Source organism: Haemorhous mexicanus, chromosome Z, assembly GCF_027477595.1.
Source record: "Haemorhous mexicanus isolate bHaeMex1 chromosome Z, bHaeMex1.pri, whole genome shotgun sequence".
Classification (NCBI taxonomy): domain Eukaryota; kingdom Metazoa; phylum Chordata; class Aves; order Passeriformes; family Fringillidae; genus Haemorhous; species Haemorhous mexicanus.
In genome coordinates, this window is record NC_082381.1 from 79,853,189 (window position 1) to 79,872,354 (window position 19,166).

Sequence of the window (19,166 nt, forward strand, 5' to 3'; positions counted from 1 at the left end):
GTGGGGACAGGCAGGCTTGAACCTGTGGTGCTCACCCAGCCCCAGCCCTTCCTTGTGGGTTTGTCTGAGTCCTGTGTGAACCTTCTTCATCCTCTAGCCTCCTACTCACCCCAAATATTGCAGCTTAGTGTTGCATGAAAAAGAACTTATCTGGTTTATTTAATTCTGCTGCCTCATCATTTCCTTGGATTATCTTTGGACTTTATGAAGTGAGACATGGCACAGCAATGCTCCTTATCTGCCTGCTCCCCACCATTCTGGAGTTTCAGTCCATTTTTCCACCTCCCTTTCACTGTCTTTTTTTTTTTCTTTTTTTTTTTAACATTGGAAACTTCTTCCCTTATTTTCAAATTTTCTTTGCAGACTTCCATGCTTTTGAACATGGAAGGACATGTTCAAAAGCATGGAAGTCTGCAAAGAAAAAGGACATTCATGTCCTTTTTCTCCAGACATCTGAAGATCTCTCCCTCACTCCAGGATCTGCCTCTATGGGTGTCTTCTGGTGAGCTCTTTGGGAGCTGGGGATGCAACTCACTTTATGTTTACAATTGCCTTCAGGTGTTTTGTCCCAGTCCTGTAGATCCTGGGAGCACCTTTCAGCTGTCTGCAAGCTGGTGGTTACAGACCATCAACCCCATAGTCTGTTTAGGGGCTGCAGTGAAGGGAGGGCTGCTGGAGCCTCAGTTTCCTGGGTGATGCTGTGTGCAGGACATGCAGCAGCCAAGAGGTGAGGAAGGGGTACCTAGGATTAGCCCATCTCTGAGGGTATCCCTGTGCAATGGCTCTCTGTGCTGGCTGGGAGAAAACTGCTGGCTCCAGTTGTGTTGGTGGCAAGGGAAGCAGGTTCCTGCAAGGAAGGAGCAGCTCTGGGGTGTCACCCCAGTCACAGGGCTGCCTCGTTGTTGTCCTGCTTTCATATGACAATGCCATTCTAGGTTTTTCAGAAACGCTAAAGCAAAGAAAATGGTTTATTACCTTTTGGGGCCCCTGTGCAGTCTTGCAGCAGAGAGATGCTGAATTTCCCTACAAATCAAAATCTGCCTTTTCAAGTCATCCTGCATGTGTTTTCTGGCTTTCAGTGCAACAGAAAACTTATATGTTGCTTTTAAAAAATATTCCTTCCTCCACACCAAACCTTATTTCCTCACTTTCCTTTCTGCTTGCTGGCTTGCAGAGACAAATCCATGTAGGCTGAGGTGGGGAAGGCAGATGGGCCATTCAGCACGTTCTCATCTTGGTGCACTTGCAAAGCCCTCCCTGCAAGTACAGAGCACACTGGCTAACCCAGGCTCTGTGGATGCAGTGGAATTCCAGCCACGATTCCTCATCCATGTAAATAGCCCAGATTTTTGTACGCCCTGCTGCATCCAGGACAGGCAGGTCTCCAGGGCACCGTGTAAGCAGCACAGTCCAGCACCACAGTGATGGTTTTGTTTTTAACCATGCTGACAATCCTGTTGTGTTATATAAGGGTTTTGGCCATGTGCTTTCATGTGAAACGGTGCCATTCTTTCGCCTTCCTTGTCTGAACTAGACATGCCTACATCAAACTCTGTTTGCTGAGTGAGAAGTCATTAGCATTTCCAGAGATGATCCTCAGTGCATTGCTGGCTGATGCATTTGTTCTCTCCTCCTGTGTTTCTAAGTAGCAAAGAATGTATAACTAAATAATGATTTGGGGGCGAGAAATTGGTAATGGAAAAAATAACTTGAATGAGATTTGATAAAAAAAGCACTGCTCTGATTCAAACTCATGGGTTACAAACATTTCCTGCAGGCCAGTGGGAACTGGAAGATTGTCTTCGTGGGTCTTTGAAATCTTAGATGTTTTGAAAGTGAGACAATCTCTGTGCCTGTTAGAAAAACATTAGACAGCAATTAAGCTGTTTTTTATCAAACAGCTCTTTTAGGTAGTACAACCAGCAGAACAAAATCCAGCCCCCAGTTTACAGATAGGCCACAGCACAAGTGTAATTTCTTTTAATCTGCTGTGGTGTTGCATAGGTTAATACATTTTAAACTTGTTGATTTTGAACTCATACAGGGATTACTGTGATCTCTTAATAAGCCGTGTTGACTAGAGGAGATTAACCCCTGCTATTAGAACTAAATCTATGGTGAAGGCAGCAAGCTGAACCAAAAATCTGTGCCACTGGCAGAGTCTTTGGCTTGCTCCCTAACTGGCAAAATGCTTCATCTTACTGGACTTGAAACTGACCTGCTCTGAGAAGGGGTGCTTATCAGTCCTGTTTTCCCCTCACTGGTTGAATGATGGACTACAGCTGCCAGGCCCAGGGCTCCTGGTGTGCTGGGATGAGGGATATGAGCTGGGCAACCCTGGGTGTGAGCCCCCAGCCTCAGCATCGGGGCTCCCTTGGTCCAGAGCCCTTGGTGCAGGGGCATCGGGGCTGTGAGCATGGCTGGGTGCATGGCTGGCTCAGGTGGGAGCCCCCAGCTCCAAGCTCACTGAGCCTGGCTGGACCTGCCATCATCACAGGGGTGAGACTAAACCAGAGACAAACAGAAGCAAAGGCTGAACTGAACTCCAAAGAAACCCCAAACAATGCAAATTGTGCTTCCCCCAAAACACTAGTTCTCAGGAGCTTGTAGTTTCCTTTTTGCCTTTGTGAAGCAGTCAGTCAAGCCTGATCTGCAAACTCCACTTTTTGGTGAGGAACTGGAATGCCTTGGCCCTCAGGTCCATCTTATATTTTTCTTAGAATCAATCATTTCCTGACACAGTGCTGTAGTTCAGTTTCTCCCTTGCCCTCCTCCAGTGAACTGTTTGTCATCCCACTAAAAAAAAGAAATTACCCAGGTCAAAGCCCAGGGATCCTTGAGGCCAGAGGAAGAGTCATGAGGTTTGCTGTGGCTCTTAAGCCTGGAGAATGCACTCTCAGATCCACTGGGTCCTGCCTGGTGCTCCCAGTCATGCCTAGTTGCTAATTAGCTCCTCCAGCCCTTTCTCTGGGAATCAGGATAATGAACATAAAGAACTGTTTATTCTAAATGAGACTTCCCAAGGGTAACAGCCTCCTCAGTGGCTGTAGAAATGGAAGGCAAGCCTGAGGAAACACCAGGGTGCTGTGGGTTTTGGCAGCAGTTGATAAACATTTCTTTGTGGATGGAGCAGAGCATGTAATTCACTATCCAGCTCTAATAAGAGCAGATTTGGCCATTTTGCTGTTCTTTTCCACTGCTGTCAAAACGCAACAGCTAAATCCCAGTGAGAAATTGAGCGGTTGACGTTTTTGTAGGTAGCAGCGTAAAACTTATTGGACTCTCTGTGGAAAGTGAATTCATCATTTTTATAAGATCTCATACATTTTTTAAACTGCTCTATCACTCATGGAGGGGCAGAGCAGTCCTGCCCATCCTTCCATAGAGGACAGTTGTGGTGGGATCAGAAAACACCTAAACAGTTGCACAGCTTTCAAGGGCAGGAGGCTTCAACTGGACTTTGTGCTGGTTTTTCATTGCACAGGTGAGAATTAAGGGGGTGATCTCAAAGCCATGAGCTTGCTCCTCAAGCAAAACTATCAGCCTTTTTTTTCCATCCCCAGCAGCATTTACTCTAAAGATTATACCCTGGCAGGAACTAATCAGAGTGGCTGCTTTACTGTGGTTGTGGTGATAATGATAAAAACAAAATAAAAACCCTATTTTCCCTGTTTTGTCCCCAAAACCATAGAACAAGGAAATGTATCAGCACAGAGCAATGCCTGGGCAGAGTGATGGATTCAGGCAGCTACCCCACTTCCAGGCCCACACTGGCATGTTCAAAACTGGCTTGGGCACCTTTGAGCACTACTGCACTACACTGTGTTTGAACAGTGAATCAAATCAATGAAAATTCAGTGATTCGAGCTGTGTGCCAGTGAGGCCAGTACCCATGTCATCAGGTAGTGAACAGAACAGTGCTTGAAGCTTCCTGGCACAAGCTGTTGGAGAAGAATCAGGCTAGTTAGGGTCTGTGCTTGGGAGGGGGAGCACCTTCAGCTCAAGGCGTTAATTCATGGGCCCTGACATAGGTATATGCACCCACACTGGGCTAGAAAAGATCCAGACATAACCACCAGAGAGCCAATTCCTACAATTCTTCACCCCAGCCTGCGATTTACAGTTGTCCCCCCTTAAACATCCACCAGCACTCCTGGATGGTGCAGAGTCCCGTCTCAGGACCAGCACTGAGCTGCTGTGGCAGCCCATGGTGTCTCAATGTGGTGCCCTGACCCCATCTTCTGCAGGGTTGCATCATTAAAACATTCTGGCAGATGAAGTTGTTAAGCTGGACACTGGCTGAAAAAGTGCAGGCAAACATGCATAATCTCTGATGGCTTCAAGCAGCACTGAAAGGGAGTTTGCTGTTGAGGGAGCAGTGAGAAATAAAGTCACCACTGCACATGACAGTGACCTTGTGAACATACAAAGGGTTTTGGCAATCACAGATTAAGAAAAGCCAACGTTAACCACATGCCAGCATATTTTTCACTGGGCTTCTGTTGTTCTCTGTTGTGATTCAGCATTTAATTGCATGATTGTAGTCTGGAGGTTTTTTCCAGTTCCATTTCTGGAAGGGTTTCCTGAGAGGTCCAAATACAATGATGTTTTAGTATTGCACTCTCCCTGGCTTACAAAACAGCTGAATCCACAGGGAGAGTCAGAGGAGCTGCCCAGCTGAGGGGGCGGCTGCGCTTGTCTCCAGCTCTGCAAACAGAGCTCCCCTAAGAGCTCCCTCAAGGCTGACCCCTGTCTGGGGGAGCTCTGGGTTCACAATGCTTGGCTGTCAAACCACAGGCACATGCCCAGCCTCCCACAGGGGGTGATGCATCTGTGCCTCGGGGTGCTCGGGGTTGAGGAGGTACCTCTGTGGGGTCTTCCCACCCCAGAAGGGACGTGGCTGGAGACTGTCAGCAGAGTGAGCCAGAAGGCCATCTCCTCCTCTTGGTTTTGGTGCAAATTTCATCATTTCATGGCCTTTGACCACCTTCCCTAGGAGTGGAGCTCTGAAAGAGTTTAAAGAAATTATTTGGCTCTGGTGAAAACTGGGGCATTAAAGCCCAGGTTTTGTTTGCTTACATGTCTCAGGCAAGGCGCTGGGCTTAGGAGTTTTGCCATGCCAGTGTCAGGCTGAGATGCTCTCCAGAAGCATTTGTCCCTCCCTGAGGAAGACAGAGGCACCTGTACTTGAACACATTTGTCCCTGTTCATGATGTCATGGTGGTTTTGATATGAAAATCTTCTATTTCACAGGAAATTGTGTACAGTTACAATAAGGAATGTGATGGCTTTGATTTTTCTGCCCTCACAATGTGCTACCGTGGAGAACTCTGTCCTAGTCCTTGCATCCTGTCACAGCTGAAAATATATTCAGTCAGAAATTTTTGTTCTGGTCAGGGTTTGCGTAAGGATTTTGGATTCTGATTTGTGACAGGCACATTTTGATGAAAATCTAGTGTAAGCATCAATAGTTTTCTTCTGTGCAAGGTAAAGAGTGGTGTTTATTTGGTAGCAAATTGAAGGAAATAGAATCATAGAATTATCAAAGTGGGAAGAAAAAAAATCAAAGTGAGGAACTATCAATTTACTTTATGTTGAACTTAGTTTCTATTTGCAGCATTCATACCCTTGTGGTTAACATAATGGAAAACATATTATTACTACTACCACTACTAATTAAGAGTCTGGAAAGGTCCAGGAATCCAAGTCAGAGAAAAATAATAAAGACAGATTTCTAAACTAATATGTACATTTTATTTTGTGCCAGCAAACACCCCACAAGTTTTGAGTAGAAGTTTCGAGCTCTGTGAGCAAACAGAAGAGTGTGATGCTGTTTTCAGATTATGAACCCCCCCACATACATGATGGGAATCATCACTGCAGAGCACCAGTGCACTGGGTTTTGCAGGATCCTTAAAGGAATTAACAGAACTATGGCTTGGGGTTACCTAATGTCCTGGCATTGAATTGTTTCTTGGTGTTGTGCATTGCTTCAGGATCCCTGTGTTACTAAGGTTGTGCATTTTTCTTCTGCTTGCAATAGAATCTGAAACTTTACCTATAATGAACTATTCTTCTTAACATTGTGCCTTAACTTTCATTTTATTTTTATTATTGCACTTTAGGAGATTCATCCACAGAAATGTCTATGTGGGCAATAATAAAAAGCTCGAGTTAAATTTATACTGAGTTATTATCTGCAATTGTGACAGATAATAGATACTGGATTTCTGTTAGTATTGTGATTCATTTAAATAAAAACCATATGTCTGAAGTCAGCGCCTTGGAGATAAGTCAGACATCTGGCTGAGATTCCACATTTGGGAATGTAAATGATGCAGATGGTGAGATTGTAATACACACTGTGCCCATCGGGCTGTAACAGTGATGAACAAGCACTTCATTAGTAGAAAAGGTGGGAAAAAAATCCAAACCAAGATGAAATTTCTCAAGGAATGCACACAGTATTGATTTCACTTTGCTGCTTGCACTCATGGGTTTGGGGGAGTCTGCTTTACACCACATGCCAAACCTTTATTCCAAATATATTAGAGTGAGCCAGTTATATTATAGTGCTTTCAAAGAGCCTTACAGAATCAGATTGATATGTCAGCCGGTAAAAATGATGGGTTTTCTTCCTTGGAGTGTCTCAGAAATAAAAACCAACTTCTGACTAGAGTAGGAAAGAAAACAACTAGTTTGTGTTATTCTGCATAAAATACTACCTTTATAACAGTATTCTGGTGTGAACAGTGCACTCAAAGACAATGCACAAGTATTGCATGTAGATAAATAAGTGGTAATGTAGAAGCAGTACAAAGTGACACAAAATGTATATTCTGAGAGGAAAAGAAACACAAAATGGATGTTCTGAGGTATGAATCTAGCAATTATAATCTCGTTTTTACTGATACTGATTTAGCCTCAGGTCTAAATTTAGCATTGTCTCTACAGGCCACCACAGACAGATGCCTTGGGTGTACAGTGTGTTAACCTGCAAGACCACTTTTTGGACACAACTCGCACTTTCCAGGATGAGCTAAATTTAACTCATGGAGAGCCAAAGTGACTGTCACCCACAGGTACACCAGTCATAATAACCCAGTCAGAAAAAATACACTGCTCTCTTATCTCCTACACCTCCTTAGCAGTCACTCTGTATTTACTTATTTAAGTGCAACATCAGCTTGAAAATTTCTGGAAGCTTAGTAATGACACAGCATGAAACTTATTAGAGGAGAATAAGTTAATAGGAAGAAATCACCCAAACTTTCCCTGGTAACTTGCCTTAGATGAAGGCGATGACTCTTGCCTATGGCCATGGTCATGGTTTTTCCTGAGCCTCCTCTCAGCCATGACTGCTGTGACATGAAAAAGATGTTTAAATGCTGTATAGAGAGTAAAGCATTAGCAGAAATGGAGACACGTATTACAGCAGTCGTGTAGTTTTTGTGTTGACAGCACCAAATATTCAGGTTTATGGCGCCATTCCAGTGAGGGCTGTGCAGGCAGGTTCAGGTCCTACCACAAGGACCATCCTTCCTTACATTTCCTAGGTATGAACAGGCAAGATAGGTATTACAGTAGCAAGATAGGTATGCTGTAATACCTTAAACATACTAATGGCAAAGGAAGAACCAGAAATATGGCACTGAACATTGTCAAGAAACAACAGCCTGACCCAGACCACCAAAATTAGCCATCAAAAAAGTGACATTGTGAGAGAAATATCAAAAGCTGATGGCAGAGTAATGGGGAGAGATGGTTTCCCACAGGCAAACAAGAACATGACCAGCAGCAAGCACGTCTTAAAACTGACACCCAGCAGGATGTTTGCCCTCATCGTGGGTACGGAAATAAGGCAGACAAAGCAAAGTCCCATCACTAGAAGAAAACAAACTCTTGCAAGTGAGTTGAAAAGACCTTGCAGTCACAGACAAAACCACTGAATGTCACAACTGGGCTGGTGCGCAGGGCAGTTGTCCAGGATGAGCTGCAGGGAGGGGAAACCTGATGAAATGAGACAAACTGAGGGGCCTACTCAGTCTTCCTGGGTAAATTGGTCAATAACCCCGACTCTGTTCTCACTCTGGTGTCAGGTTTTTTCACTTCTGAGCCCAAATGTTGAGCCCATTTTGATGCTCCAAATGCCAGAGTCATTCCAGCACTTGCAGCTTTGAATTGCCGCCTGGAACTGGAACTGCTGCATCAGCTCCAGCAGAGTCATCCCCAGCGTGCATTGGTTTTAGGAGATGGTGAAGTAATACAAATTTGGTGAATGCCTGCAGGCATCAGTATCTGAAAACATGACCCCATTTTAATGGGAGATGTAATTAATACAAGGGCAATTGCACAGCGCTGCAAGCCATCAGGCTTCCTCTCAGAATTCATCATGCTTGAGGTTCTCCATGCATCCACCACAAGTCACCCTCAGCAGCTCAGGACCACATCTTCACTGCCCACCTGAGGATGGGAGGGTCCAGGTTTGGGTTTGTGACCTTTCCTCTCAGCTCCCTTGTGCATCCCAAAAGGTTTTGCCTTCAGCAAAAGTCTCTGTCCCAGCAGCAAGGGTTTGCCCCACAACAGGTCCAATATTCTTTGCCCGTTTCTACTTCTTTGCTCTCAGTGCTTCATAACTGTCCAGAGCAAAATCCTTCTTCATCATGCCTCAGGCTGCCTGGTAGCAGACCTCATCCCTCTTTTTGAGGCAGTGGGTTAGAGGGGACCTGGGGTGGAGGAGAGTCTTTCAACTGGAACGTGGCTGCAAATATCACTTATACAGAGTGAAATGGAGGTGAGTTTTCTCAATAGCATTTCTCATTGAAGTCATGTGTTCAACCTCAGTAGGTTATTCAGAGCTAAAACTATATTCCAGCAGCAGGATGTGTAAGAGCAGCAGCCAATGCCAGTCCCATTACATTAGGCAATAAAAACAGGGAGTGGGGCTGTGGTCTGATCAGTTAGGGCATGGTGTGATCACTCCTGCAATTAGTACATGGCTAACAGGCAATTGGCTCAGGCTGGATTGAAAGCTGAGCCCTATGTAGGACACAGTGTGGTGGGGAAATGTGGGGAAGTTTCTGAAATTAGCTTTGCTTTTTATGTTTAGAATTGTCTTAGTGCCACTCATTTGCTTATAAATTAAAGAGTGGGATGCACTGGCTTTGAGGGGGCACTGCACTCTGTGCCAAAATTGCTGCCGCCCACGGCTGGATGGCCTTCCTGCTCCTGCCACTTTGAACAGAGGAGCTGAGTGCCACATAAAAAAGCTGTTTTGTGAACTTCCCACTCTCTGCTGACTGCAGCATAAGGGGAGTAGTCTCAGCTATCCAGGCAGCTCCGACACCACTGCCACATCCCAGATACCAGGCCTTCCAGTGACACCATATAAACAACTGCTCGTTCCAGTAATGCTTCTCTACTTAGGAAATTGTTTAAGGATTCACTCCATCCACTCCATCCTGCAACAAATAACCTGCAGATGTGCGGCTCCAAAAATAAACCTTGGCACTGGGGCCATGGTACAGCATCACTACATAATTCAACAAAATTTCATACTGCGTTGTCTTAGAAATTAATCTTTTCAGTGTGCTGGAAGTGGTTCATGGAGACAGATTCTATCCTAAAAGAGACTACTCTGTGCATAAAGAGTATTTTGCTATCATCTCCATTGACAATAAACATGGGTCTGACTTGTGAACATGTTATGTTAAGAATTATTTCTTCCCTTGTCCAATTCATTAAGTCTGTATACTTAATAAGCAGTTTCAGCATTTATAAGGTCTTCTCTGGGAACAATAAAACAGAGGGGGAAAAGAGAGAAACATCTGGATCAGTGAACACTCTTGAAATATTATCTTCTTAGTATCTTTATAGATATTTCCAAGGGCTTACACTAAGAACTTAATTCCATTGCTGCTATTGATGTTGAAATTATATTAAAAAAACAACTTCAAGTTCTTGCTTAGATAGTGATGATAACCGGCCAACTCTTCTGTTGACAATACTTTAATGAAAAAAAAAGTATTGTTTGTATTTCATTCAAGTTTTACAACCTTTCTTGTCAGTTTTTCTTCTTTTAAATTTCCATTTGGAAATTAAGTGGGAAGACAAAATAAATAGTGATTGTGGAAACCAAAGCTGCTATTTAATTGGTCTTTAGCAGATTACCCTTTTTTTCCTCCCTTTTTTTTTTTAAGTTTTTGTTTGTTTGTATCCAATTTTTTTTTTTATTTTCAAAGAATACCTGCTAGTGTTACTTTTGACTTGATTATGTGAAGTTTCATATACTCACCAATAAGCTGGAGACAAGATGCTCAGGGGCTGGAGCACATTATATTCAAAGGGAGCCCAAGGGATCTGTGTTTGCTCAGTCTGGAGAGGAGGGAGCTAAGGGTGAATTTAATTGGTGTCTCCCACTAACTGATGGGGAGTTACAGGGAAGTCAGGCTGGGGGTATGGAGAAGAAGAAGGGACAGCTTCATCAGAGGTGTACTGCAAAACAACACAAGAGCCACAGGTTGCAGCAGGGACATTTTAAGCGGATATAAAGGAGAAAATGGGCAATGAAGTGGTTAAGCACTGAGAAGAGGGTCCCAGAGAAGTGAGGTAATCTCCATCCCTGAAGACATTCAACACTCATCTGGGCAAGTCTCTGAGCAGGTCTCTGCTGTCAGGTGCACTTGGATCACAATCTTTCCAAAGGTCCCTTGCCACACAAATTATGCTGTGAACCTATTTTTCTAAAATTATGGGGTTTTGTTTCTGTTGCTTGGCTGAAACCTTGCCTTGAAAAGTCCCCTCAGCTGTGCTGAAGCAGGGTCATGCCCCAGTGACTCTAAGCAAGCTCTGGAAGGATAAAAATTCTTAGGCATAAGGAATTGTTAAGTATCCTTATGTGATTCACAATGTATAAAATTAGATTTCTTTGTGCCTTTTGCACAAAGTGTGCTCTGAAGAGAGGAGCCATCACATACCCCTTATCTGTAGATGGTGTGGAGAGTGACCATTGAGATTTTCACATTGTCCCAGAAATCAGGAGCAATCTACATAAACCTCTGTGCCCTGCATGCCTCTTGTCCTTTCACTATGAGCTTTCCACCGAGGGGCAGAGTATCCAAATGCAGACATCATCCTCCTCCCATCAGTTTCCAGCCAAGTGCTGGAAACCACAGTGTCATCTGGACATCATGGAGAGCCAGTGTGTGGAGTACAGGACTAATCACGGCTCAAAGGTGCTCAAAGATGTATCTTTCTTTAAGTGTTTTTCCATGCTATTTGACTTCCTTAAAAGCTGAAGGCTTTCTGTTTGGCTCTCTCCACTTCTAGACTATTTAAGCTGGAAGTGTTAGCCTGGCTGGACTTATTTACTTACCTTTTCCCTGGAGAGGAATTTCAAAAACCATTCAAAAAACAAATTAAACGATCTTTTAAATATCTGGATTAAGTGTCTGGGCCTGTGTCTAGGGTGCAGATGGATGGTTTAAGGTGTAGATGGGTGTTGTGCCCAGGGGGGAGTACAGGAGCTGTGGTACATGTCACATCACAAATCCATCAATACCAAGATGAGTCTTGCAACTGTTTCAAAGACAAATGTCAGCAAGACTTGATCAAGTTTATGTCCAAGTGATTTTCTGGAACTATTTTTCCAAGAAGGCCAATTGTAGCACATCCTCAGAGCCGAGCATGTCCTCACCCACCATCCTGAGCCTTGGTCGGAGCCTGTTCCCAATCTGACACATATTCCTGTCAAAGCTGCCAGGGATTGCTGCAGAACCAGGATCAGGCCCTTTAATATCAGCACACCAGTGAGTAAAAGTAGACAGAGTGACTGGCTTGTCTCTGAAGGTTAATTGGGATTTATGTCCTGTTTGGAGATCCAGCTTTAGAGATCTGACTTCCTGGCACAGTTTGTGTGATGAGTTTTTCTGTGCATGCGTGCGTAAAAGGCGCTCTCCTTTTGCTGTTTACCTAAAGCAGTTTATTAGACATTGCTTATGCAGCATTTTTGAGATCTTGTTGATGAAAGATGCTGTATAAACAGGGCTGCGTTGGACTGGATTCAGTAAGTCTGAGAGCTTGCCAGCAATTTGTTGCTGTTTGACTCCAGCAACGGAGCACCAGCACAGCAGCCAGCCCATGAGTGCAGCTCCTCGCAGCACTGCTCTGGCTCTGCCTTCCCTCATGAAATGGAATTTATTGCTCCCTATCTCACATGGACACTTGGTAGGAAATTGGAGCTACGAAATGAAGAGTCATGGAAGTTTAAAAAATCCAAGAGACAGGACAGATGCGCTGTGATTAGTCCTGTACTCTGGCTCACCTTGGGTTAGATAAATAATTGAATGTGTGCCATCAGCAAAACATACTACTTACAGACTTGGAAGGAAATTTGGCTTGCAGTCCTCTAACTGGAAGTCAGAGATGGTGGAAAAAAAGACTTTTGCTTGATTCTTATGCTTTAGATCTCAAAGCAGTGAGTTATTTTAAAACTCAAGCTTAATCTTGGATCACGTAAATTGATATTTAGTGGGCTACATGTTCGTAGAAATAACTATATATTTATGAGACTGCATTATACTTTGCCAGTTCATTAGACCTTTTATTAAATGCAAACAGTAATATCATTGTATAAAATTCCTTTTTTTTCTTCCCCTCAGATTTCATACCTGTCAAACATTGACTTGATTCTGCAGAATCCATACCAATTTCACCTGCAAAACTAAACAAAATCATTTTCTTGGTACAATGCCAGAAAATAAAAGAAATTTGTTAGAAAAGAGAGCAAGACAAAGCTGACAGCTGAGTCTAAGCAGATGAATACAGTCAAAAGCCTTTTATTTAATCATTCTGCTATTTTTGACATGTTGTCTAGTGATAAACCACATGAGCATTCCCTTGTGTTATGAAAAAATCAACTATGAAATAAAAATCCAGGAAAGAGCAGAAGAAAGTACAGTCTAGCACTTGAAGGGATCTCATATGTGATTTCGAGGATGATGTTTACATGCATGTAAAATATCCAACAAATGGCTTTTCCAGTGGCAGCTGAGGTCATTACCTTTTCAAAGTTGTGCAACGTTTTCCTGCTGAGACTTTCCTTCTTTGCTAATGGGACATTCACAGACAGACTTTTTTTTAGCCATTTTTGGATGCTGGTATGCTAAGTGAGACACAGGCTCTCATGGTTACCAGTGCTGCCAGTTGGTCTGCTCTGCAGAAAAAGATGCTGATTTGCCTGTGCTTGGTCAATGTGTTTGCAGCCCCATGGCTCTGGTTGGGCCAGGAACCAGCCAGGGAAAACATTGGTTCTGGCCCTGCTGCACAGAATCATTGCTTCCCCAAAAGCATGGAACTCTGGTCTCTGTGGCCCACGTGAAAATCCCAACAGCATCTTTATGTTTCTCAACAAGAGCATCTTTAAGTTACACGTTGAAAAGGAGGATCACAGGAAACATTTCCAAAGGTCTTTTTCTTCTGCCCAAAAGAGAGATAGAAAGCTGAGGTTTAGTTGCCAGTTCTTTCTGCAATGAACAGAAGCTCATGAGAATTTTTTTCTGCTGTGGCTGCCTACAGGGTTTTCACATCAACCCCTCTCTCTGCATCCCAAAGCCCTAAGAAAGTCCAAAAAAGTTGGTCTCCTGGGAGTGCTGATCTGCTGATGCAGGGGGATGTGTTGGGAGAATGGTCTCCCTGCTGTGATGTTGTTTGAAACCACTACTGAACACCTCACCACATCTCATTTACTTAAGTAAAACCACAAACCCCACTGGGAGAGGTGTCCTGCACTGTTCTCGTAGAGAACAGACGCCCAAGATGCCCCACAGAAATAACATACTTTTTTATTGGTGGCTAAGTTTGAGAGACCTGTGAGGTTTTGGTTTTTGTGCATCTTTCAGTTTCATGCAGGTCAGTACCTCCAAGCCCCACTGATACCCATGTGGGGTAGAGGGCTTCTTCCACACCTCGAAGTATTTTATTCTCTTTTATAGAGGAACGAACTTCAAGCTAGTCAATAAGTATTGTGCTCAGCAGGGGATGTAAACCATCATATTCGTTTGGAAGGTCTCTTCTGAGAAGGAGGAACTACAGTTTATGCTCTGCCACCATAAAAATCCCTTTGGCCATAAAATGATGACATGAAACAGCACTTGGAGGAGGGGAGGGGTCAGTTAACAGTAAGGAGCAGCCAAGGAGCGTGTCTGAAAGCTTTCAAGAGCATCAGTCAGGGTCTCCCAGGGTAAGCACTGGCACAGTTCCTTAGAGTCAAGAGAGGTATGTGGCTTTTTCCAGGGGAGGATCTGGTCCCTGGCTTACGTTCACACAAGAGGAGTCCAGGAACTGTGAATCTTATCAAAACCTTCCCATTAGCAATGACTGGAATGTGATTTCATTTCTGGTATCTGTCTTAATAGCCAGAGTTGAGCAAAAGAGCAGATAGCAGGGCGCTTTTTTTTTTTCCCCTGCTAAGAGAAAGAAAACCATTATATGTGGGCAAAACTATTTTACTACTAAAGCTAACAAAAAACAAGACTCAGTTTCAGGCAATGCTTTTTCCCCTGTAAATTTTTTCTTCTACAGAAATCAGCTAGTAAATTGCAGTGACTTGCTCTCAGAGGTCTGAATTTCCCAGGGTTGTTCAGGCAAATCCTGCTCTGATCAGTCAGTTAAGAGAAATAAAGCAGCACACAGATACCCACAGCAGTCATAGGTGCTGCAGTATTGGAAGACTTCACTGTTATTTGGGTTATTCCCCCTCAGCTGGGACGATGACAGGAAGGGCTCGGGCTGGCCTTGGACCTTGCATTACACCCAGTGTGAACATAAATTATCTCTTTACAAAACTGTGAAAAAGGACTAAGGACTAAGTCTGGAAATCATGGCAAAGTGTATGCTGAGCAAGTGTCTGCAGGGAGGCCATCCCCTCTTACTCAAGATTTCGGTATGTGTCCCACAGAAAGGCAAACAAAAATAAAGTGCATTGCTTCAGTTTTACACCATGTTGACATAAATCTTCTCTCCATGTGAATTACGACGAAACTGTGAGCAGCTACTGAGCTGCTGCACTTGTGCTGCAGATGGGCTTTGTCTGTGCGTGCTTTGGCAGACAAACCTGTTGCTCATTTGGATTTCATATAGAAGAAAATTAAGTTTGCTGGTTGGTTGGGTTTTCTTAGGCTTGTTTTTAGTGTACCTTGCTGGCTTGTATTTATAGATGTCTAATTATTTTTTGTACATTCACTTCTGCATTTTATATTTGCATTTTTGCTACATCATTTATTTCTCAAAGCCTGGGTGAAGAGAAAAGAAGCACTGGGCAGGAACAGTAAGGAGAGGGAGCTAACAAAGACCCTTTGTGCAGTAAAAAACACCATGCCAGGTGTAACTGGCAGGTCTTCAGAGCAGAGCACAGGTTTTTTTAAGTGCAAGTTATAATTTAGGCTGAAGATGTCTGGTATTGAAAAAAGTCCTCTCCTTTCCCAATAGGAAATAATTTTTTTAATAAAGATATTTCTTGAGGGTATTATGGTTGCTTTCTACCTGCACCAGCTTGAAAGAACTGTGCTGATCTATTTAAATCTGTATGAAATCCTAAGCATCTCTTTTGCCCCCTAAATTGCAACTGATCTGATATTCATAGGTCAGAAAGAGTGTTTTGGAGAGGAGGGATTTGACCTGCCCAACCACCTATGGAGTTGCTGCATCTTCCAGTGGCATGACCTCAGGCCTCAGCTGAGTCTAGAAACTGTCTGTGAGAGCTCTCCTAGACCCAGTTAATGGGAGGTAAAGTTCCTCTTCTTGAGCTACCTCTGTCTGGGAGGAGTCAGCCTGGAGACTGACTGCCTGGCAGCATTTTAGGGATAAAGCAAGGGCAATATTTTATCCTAAGGACTCACTTTCAGGCTCAGCATAGAGATTTCTGTGTCTGCTTTGCTCCTAGGAGGATAATATTTCTTAGAGCAGACTCTTCTCTTTCTACTTTTGACATCTTTAGCAAGAGCTTCCTTAACATATTATGTTTAGTCTGAAACCGGTATAAAGCTTGTATTTTTAATCTTCTCTTTGCACTTCCCCTTTGTATTCCCTTTTTTTCAATCACTAAATGATGACCATGTATCTTTTTCAGCATGACTCATGGCAGAGATTTAGAGCTCCCTCTCCAAAACCTCAATAACTGCACGGAGCAGCTGTTGTTATAACCCAGCTCACTGCCATGTTACTGCAAACAGATGCAGGTTAATTATAATTTAAAATGTTTATCCTGTTATTGTTTGCATTTCTGAAGATTTTCAGCAGCTGTAGGACCCTGAGTGACTCCCTCCCCTCAGCATGCCCTGGTTGGTGTCTCCGGCATCTCTGCGGTGTCCCGTGCAGAGCAGGAGGTGGGCTGGGGTGACGGCAGCTCTGTGCCAGGTGGAAGCAATTATGGGAAAAAAACATGGTCCTTGCTGGATGACTTACTGCTGATAGCTGCCAGATAAGCTAACTTAATAAAGCAGTGGCTTAATTAAGCCGCATTCCTCCCATCTTGCCTCTCGTCCAGCCTGTCTGAGGTGATGCTATCAAGCAGCTACTGCTTTGCAGCATGGGGCAGGGGTGCTGCTGATGCACCCCTGTGTGCTGGGCACTCTGGGGGGCCTATGGCTGATGGGACACAGGGGACCTCCTGGAAAACTCAGCTCCTCTCTCAGTTTGCAAGGTAATAGGCCACAAATCCTGGAAAAAAAGACAGATCTGCCAGTTGCCTAGTGATGGTTAGATTTATTTGTATCAAATTTTGACCCTAAATCCCATCTTCTGGCATTTAGTCTTCTAGAAGCATCTCAACCTCCAGAGCAGAGGGTAGGAGCACAATATCTCCTTGTTTCTCCAGCAGAGACCAGCCAGAAAAAATAAGGGGTGACTTGGTTTTGGGGGTGTCCCTATTACTATGAATTTTCTTACAACCAAAAAAGCTGGATGTAGCATTAATCAAAATCATCGTGCCCCAAACCCTCTGTCGGTTTGGGCTTGCTCGTATTCCTGAGTAAAGGCGGCAAGAGAATCAAAAGTTACTGTTACTTTTTAATTGCTAAAGTACCCCATTTAAGCTGCAACAGATAAAAGTCTGCCAGAAGCTTCATCCTTTGTAAACCAAATTTCAGGTTAACAAATCAACCTAATTTCCCTAAAGCTCCAAGTTTTAGTGGCGGAGCTTCAAACACAGAGCAGTGTGTTTGTGTTTCATGCATGGCCACATGTACAGCTGCATAGCAACCACCGTGCTGAAAGTTATCCAGTAGCTAAAATTATCAGTAGGAACCCCATCTTACCCCTCATTATGTACAACGAGATTGCTGCTGCGCAACGTTGATTAGCCATGTCAGCCTGGACCTGGACATCTGAAAACGAGTGTTGCTATTAAAATGCCTTTGCTAATGCTCATGTGTCCATCACTTTGACAGATTTCACTTTAAGAATGTAGGAAGCTAAAGCACGCAGGAATCGCAGGGTTACAATGTAATGTTCAGTGAAACAGGTATTGTATTGTATTTCCTTTGCATTAACCCTAAAGTAGCAGCTTCCCTGGCAAAATCATGCTGATAAGAGTGCTGTTGAGTACAGCTGCACTAATGCAGAGATCTGTAACTTTCAGCTGGGAAGAGATTATCATGTGGAATGTGGACTGAAGGCATGGCATCCGTCTTCTAAACACTTCTTTAAGTATAATTTAAAACTTCCACAATGCAGAAAAATCTTCATGCATTTAGAGAAAATATTTCAAAATCTCCTTATCAGTAAGGCTTGGGAAAATTCGAACAAAAATTTGAGTGAGACACTGGAAACAAGGAAATTGTTTCTCAAAACCATCTCATCCCACTGTGGAACCCATTGCTGCAAATAGTTGCTGAAGGGAGGGATTTCAGCAAGTACTTGGATATCAGCCAAAGGAACAGGATTTTCTGGTTGTTTTAAGTGAAAGCACAAGGCTGTGCTTGCCCTGGGGCAATATCAGGGTGCCAGGGCAGAGTTTAATGGCTGTAACCTGGCATGTGATGGGTTCCCAATATATGGCTGTGGGAGAAGGGTTTGATCAGGGCAAGTGGTTTGGCTTTTGAGAGAATCCAGCCAGGCAGAAAAAACCTCACTTTAGGCACAAGAAAGCAAACGAATCCAGCCAAAAGCTATGACCAGCCAAGCTGAGAGCAGAGAGGCTGCTCCTGCAAGGTTCCCAGCAGGTAGCCCCTTACACAGGAGCAGGTCATCACACCATCTCCTGACACATTGGTCCTAAACCTGAAAATAAGGTGGGAATTCCATGGAGAAGGGCATGAATTATGGAAGTTGCTGCTCCCTGTGGCTCATTAGCTCTGGCTGGTACAACCCCAGAAGTCAGCATCTCATGGCAGAGATGTCCTCCTCCCCTTGCTCATCTCCCAGCCCTCTCAAGCTGGGCTGTATCTTCCTCTGAAGAGCAGCTACAAGGAAGCCTCTTTTCTTTTGCACACTGAAGAAGATCAATGTGCACTTGGAAAGCCATCAGCAGGGCTTGCAGCATATGAAAAGCCTCCCCAATGCACCTTTGAACTCATTCCTCCTGCATTTGTTTGTCTTGCAGATAAAACTTCACAGCAGTGTTTGGAGAGAAGTCTAATGAGGCACCACTGTTTGCATAACAAAGCAAGACTTCCTCTTCAGATGTTCAACGCTCATTAGGCATAATTTATATTCCAGCTAATCTTAAGGAAGAGGGTGAAATAGGGAGCCAAAGTTGTTTTTACATTGTTTGGAAAAATGCATTGTTTGTTTTAAGCCATCAGTTGCAACTGATAGTTAATTTAAATTCAACATAATGATGATTTGTGATGGCTGCATGTTGTCTAGGGGAGTGTAGTGTCAGTGACTGACATGGCTTTAGCATTCTACTGCATTAGTTATTGAATCAAAGAAAAAGACAGAATGGATGGTTTCCCAGTTTGGGAGATATTTCAGTATGTCCACAAAGCATGAAAAAACTGTGTATTTGTAAAATACTGAGGAATTTCTTCCCCTCAGATTCATGTAAGCTTGATGTAATAATGCACTGAACAGCAGTTGTTTTGGTTTTTTTCAGCAGTCCTAGTAGTCACCAACGTGGGACTCTTTGAAAGTCACTAGGACCCTGCAGTGAGAGACTCTCAGGATGA

General features: G+C 43.7%; 1 protein-coding gene across 1 annotated transcript in view; it reads left to right on the forward strand.

The window, feature by feature from the left end:
• Positions 1–19,166, forward strand: part of CCBE1 (collagen and calcium binding EGF domains 1) — a 92,645-nt gene that overhangs the window by 51,295 nt on the left and 22,184 nt on the right. The gene's annotated exons all lie outside the window — the stretch shown is intronic.